A 6,000-nucleotide genomic window follows, 5' to 3' on the forward strand; every position below is an offset into this window, starting at 1 on the left:
AACAGCTGCTAAATCTAACAACACTCCCTTAATGTGAACCTTTCCTATGGTACAGGGGATGGTGTAAGATCCAGGATCTGCACTTAACCGGTAGTTCGGCTTTGAATAAGGATGACACATTGGCACTCACTTGAATTCTCTCAAGAGGCCTAAACCTTTGCTTATCATTACAAAGTTCCTTTAGTAATTTAAAGTATTTAGGGTTTCCTCTCAATAATTGAATTATGGGCATATTGATTTCCAGTTTGTTAAATAGAGTATAAGCATCAGTGGCAAACTCAACATCAAATTTTTTCTTACCAGAGAAATAGGCTTTAGGAAAAGGAAGATTTTTAGCCCTTACCTCCTTACCTGAAGGCTTAGAGTCTCCTTGCATACTAGTCTCTATCTTGTCCTCATTTTGTTTGCCTTTGTAAGCTGAGAATAAGTCTTGGATCCGCTACGAATAAATCCATAGAGAATATGGAACCACAGGCTGCATGGGGATTAACAAGGACTTTCACTCTTAATAGATAGCATGGAAGCTTAAGGGATCCAAGGGACCACAAAGTTGAGAGGGATCCACTATTAGCCAAGTTAGCTTAAGACATGTCCAAGCTTGCAAGTACTGTTGATAGTCTCTACTCAAACAAGCCTCAGTTGTAACACCTTATGTTTATACCAAATAACTTATCTTGCAGAAGCATTTGGAATCACTTTTGAAGGCTACAAATGATGAAAAATCAAGTTTGAAAATTTTCATTTACGGGTTACTATTCATTGTCACCTTAAAATGTGACAAACTTTGAAAATTCATAACTAATTGTAGAAAAATTGAAATTGAGTGATTCCAAATTCTACGGAAAGCCCTTTGGATAACATTTTGAGGAAAAATAGTTTCTGGACCGATTTCCTTGGAATTCGAGCCCAATTTTCTTTGAAAAAGTTACTGTTCATTTGGTCATTTTCGGATTTTTACTTTATTTTTGCCTAACTTTGGAAAGGCATAACTTTCTGCTCAGTTATCGGAATCAGGCGAACTACCCCTCCTTTTAAAGAGAAAAATAAGATATCTTTGCTCGCCAAATTTCAAAACCTAACTCACTCGTTTACTCAAAGGGTCAATGGTCAAACTTTGATCCCTTTTGGTTGACTTTTTACCCCCTTTGGAAGGGTAACTTAACTTAATTGACCACTTAACATCATAGCATACTCTGCTTAGCTATATTAGCTATTTCTAATCATGCTTGGACCATTCTACTCATACTTGTATACCTCTAACCTTAATCATACTATTGGAAACATAAAGCATGCTTCATATTACATTCCTCCAAAATAGAAAGGTTCAAAGCCATATAAAGTTACTATGGCTTACTACCTCTTCAAGTAAGAGCCAACTCCTTTCCTTTGCCCTTGGATGTTGAAGGCCCTAGGGTTTGTTTAAATATTGGGGTAAGATTCTTGGGGAATCTTAGTAGCAATTGCATACATTATCAAGGTCACACAATACATTGTAAATCAAGCTACATGCATGCATACTTTAACTTTATGTTCATGCTATGGCAAGGACATATCATCATAAACATTCATAGCACTCAACATAGCATAAGCCAAGGCATAATTTGCATGGAGGCAACATCATATAACATAACATTCTCATCCACCTCATAGCATAACAGATTAGCAAAACACAGCCATAATCATACAAAGTAAGGTAACACTCTAATATAATGAATTGCAAAAGCTACCTTGAATGCTTTCCTTCCTTTTGAACTCTTTCCTCTTGACTAGATCTTTGCCCCTTTGTTATGTATAGCCTATTAGGCAATCAATGACACAACATTAAGTATCATTGCAACTTCACAACTTAACATAACCCTTTAAACCCCTTTTTCTTGATTTTTAGGGTTTATTTTTCTAGCTTTGATTCTTGAACTTTCTTGGGCCTTTCCTACATAATTTTTCATGTAGAATCCATTTATCATATTAGTTTTATGAAAATCCAATCCCTTCCCATTGACTTAGCTTGGCCGAACCATATATATATTTGTAGGGAAAAGGATTTTCAACCAAACTAACATGTAACCACTTAATCTTTAACCTTTAACCATGCTTAATCTTCATCTAAATCATTCCCTATCATTTTGATAAAATTTGGGCAGCACTTCCCCTTAAGAAAATGACTTTCTACCATCATTAAAATAGCCTAAAACTAACATGCCATCATTATAACTTGAAATGGAAGAGTTTTAGAAGCTTACCTTGCTTCCAGATGACTTTCTCTTACTAGAATTCTCCTCTTTCTCTCTCTACAAGAAAATTGCAAGAGGTTTCCTACTTGAAAGGTCTTGCATGAAATGAACATGTGAGGGGGTATTTATAGGCTTCATATTTCACTAATTCCGCATATGCCCTTCTTGCATAAGACTTAATCTTAGCCCTCCAATTTTTACCTCTTTCCACATGTACAAATCTTAGGCTAGGTAGCTTAATATGTTGACACTTGGATGATGAGTCATTAGGGCTTATGTCATCTCTTCTTATCCATTAAGATTAATTAGGCTCTAATCAAGGTTTACTCTCTTAATCCCTTGATTAACTTGGCTAATCAACCTTCTAGAAACTTTTGACTTTTCAAAAGTAGATGGTTGAATCCTAGCCATCCAATGAGCCATGTTTGCCACATGTCACAATCCTACGGAAGATGACTTAACCCTAATCATCTTACTTAAACCTAATTAGGTTTTAACCTATCTTGATTTATTTTTTTTTCTTTTTCTTTTTTTTTATTTTTTTCTTTTCTTGGCCAATTTAGGCGTGACATGTGTCCTTGTCCATCTGTAGGAAATTTTATCACCCCTGTTGTCCAGACAGTCCACTGAGTCTTAATACAGTACTGGTTTATTTTATCTGATAGCTGAAAAATTCTAGTATCTCAAAATTCTTATATCAACTCACCATTAATTATGTCTCAGTAAAGGGAACTTCTCTGATTAATTTCATAATTTTTCTCCCTCTATAACTCCTTAAATTGTCATTCCTGTAAAAACAGACAATCTACCGATATTAATTTAGCTTTAAATTCAATTAAAGCTAACCTCCTCATCATTTAGGGTTGGAAATAATTTTATAAATTTCCATAATTCCTAAATGAATTTCCTTTAATTTTTCATAATTTTGTGAGATCTCTAAGTATTTTTAAAAATTAATATTAGCTAATTTTCCTTAATTTAGCCAGAATATTAATAATTAAATTAATTTTGAATAAATTATTTTCAACCTGTATTTACTTTCTAGACCTCAAATACCATTCTATGGCATTAATTCTATTTTCCATGATTTACTGGAAATTTTTAGGATTTCCGGACACTAATTACGATAATGCCCTTTGTAGACCAATCATTTTAAAAATGACAATTTGGTCCTTTTTCAATTCTCACTTCAATTGTTATGCTGTTTATCTATCTTTTATCTCACCTGGCCTTGGTCAGCCCTAAATCTTTCATTAATCATACTAAAGATATCAGGGTATGACATATTTCCCTATTTCTAAGTTAGAAATTTTGGGATGTTACATCAGTCTCTTGCTTTAGTAGCTACAAGTTGTGGGGTTTATGATTCCCTGATGTACACTACTCCAAATTGCCTCATGCCAGTTGAAGAGGTAAATGCGATGTACTAAGAAAGAGATGGACAATATCAGAAAAGGGACCCCTACTCAAACACTTACAATCTTGGTTAGAGAGACCATCCAAATTTTAAATGGAGTGGGGGAGTAAATAGACCAAATCAATTCCATGGTCATCTATTTCACAATGTTGGGGCCTCCTCAAGTAACTTTCAAGACCCTTCAAGAGCTGTAGTGACCATCCCACAAAATACTATGGTACCTTAACAACCGCCAAGAGGGGATGACACTTCACAGTTATTAAAAAGCATGGCTGCCTAAATGACTAATATAGAGGGGCGAATGAAGGAGAATGATGACAAGTTCATCTTTACAACCACCATTTTGTAAGGAATACTAAAAGATAATTTAGATGTGCATAAAAGTTAGAGGAGCGCACCTTAAGGAACACAAACATCACTAGTCATTTGACCTAACTGTCTAATATGGTCAATAACATATAAGCCAAAAGTAGGGGTAATATTTCTCCCAACAAGGTGACTAACCCTAAGGCCCTCAATGTGATAACCTTAAGAAGTGGAAGAAGGGTCCACTTTGAGGATAAAAAGGTAAATGAAGATGAAGTTAAACAAGGGATAGAGAGCCCTCTACTTACTCTAATGAGATTGGGCAAATTTGAGAGTTTAAAAAAGGAAGAACACATGATAAGGGTAAGATCACAAGAAGATCCAAAAGAAGAGGTGACTCAAGTACATGATGAAGTACCCTATGAAGCTACACAAGAAAATGAGAGCACTATTGAAAGTTCAACTTACAAGGGCAAGCAAAAGAAAGATAAGGCGAAAACTAGTACACAAAGAGCCTTTAAGCCTACAGGTAAGTAGCTATACACCAAAGATCTTCCTTTTCCTAAAGCTTACTTTACTGGTAAGAAAAAGTTTGATTCTGATTTGCTAATGATGCTTACACTTTGTTCAATAAACTAGAAATTAATGTGCCTATGATTCAATTCTTGAGAGGGAACCCTAAATATTTCAAATTATTAAAAGAATTGTGCAATGACAAGCAAAGATTTAGATCCCTTGAGAGGATTCAATTGAGTGCTAATATGTCATCCCTTTTCAAAGCTGAATTACTAGTTAAGTGTCAAGATCTCGAATCCTATACTATCCCTTACACTATAGGAAAAGTTCATATTAAAGGAACATTGTTAGATCTAGGAGTGGCTATAAATGTCATGCATTGGTCAGTTTACTTGGTTGTAGGGATAAATAGCCTCCAGGACACAAGTGTAGTACTCTAACTAGCATATAGGTCTATTCGGTACCCCAAAGGAATCATAGAAGATATTCTAGTTTAGGTTAAGGACCTAATGTTCCCTGTAAACTTTTATGCTCTAGACATGTTAAATGAGCTTGCAAATAAAAGAACTTTAATTTTAGGGAGACCTTTCTTCTAGGCTTCTAAGACTATCATAAGCATGAAATATAGCTGTATCGTAAGGGAAGTGGGAGACCATATTGTAACCTTTAATATGTATGAAGCTATGCAATATCCCTTTGATAATTCTGCATTCATGGTTTTAAATGCCATTGATTTAACTATTAAGCAAGTAAGGGATGAACATGAGCTAAATATACATGATGGGCATAACATAGGATCACCTGAATTGATTGCTTCTTCTCCTGAATTACCACATGAATCCTTTGAGCTAGACTCATCTTTGAGTGCTTATGATGAATATTTCAATTCCCTTTCTTCTGTTTACTCATTTTTAAGTTCTTGTCAGAGTGAGATGTTATGCATTAATTCTCTAGAAATTGATAACATGCTTTCTATTTCCCAAGATTTTTCTTTTCCTTCAAGTTTTGATTCTATTTCTTCATTCATGAGTGATATTGCCTGTGGCAAGGACCCTTTAGCCAATTTTACAAGTGTACAAGACATGATTGATGTTGAGAGTAGAGTAAAATTCGAAGAATCCAGCCTCTGTGACATAAGGTCGTGACCTGAGGATTCCCAAGTAGCGACTTGAAATCAAACCTATCAAGAAAGTAGCCTCTGTGATGTGAGGTCATGACCTAGGCAAGTGAGGTCGCAACCTGAGACCCCTGCTGCAATAACTGAACTTCAAACTTCAATAGCTCTACCATCTTATGTTTTGGAAACTTTGGTTAAAGGGTCAATACTCTGTAACTCAACCCTTAATCATTCACACTCTAAAATTACACCACATATTTTACGTTTCTTGAATGATCTAATCTCTAATAATGATTTAGGTATGGAGGTGAGGCAACCGAAGATGGTTACCACTATAGACCAACTTGATCTTAGCGCAACATTTAAGGGAACTGAGGCGAGTATGATGGATCCAAATGAGGCTGACAAGTACA

This window comes from Neltuma alba, unplaced genomic scaffold (genome assembly GCF_004799145.2).
Source record: "Neltuma alba isolate B1F8T4 unplaced genomic scaffold, ASM479914v2 tig00001525_pilon, whole genome shotgun sequence".
Classification (NCBI taxonomy): Eukaryota; Viridiplantae; Streptophyta; class Magnoliopsida; order Fabales; family Fabaceae; genus Neltuma; species Neltuma alba.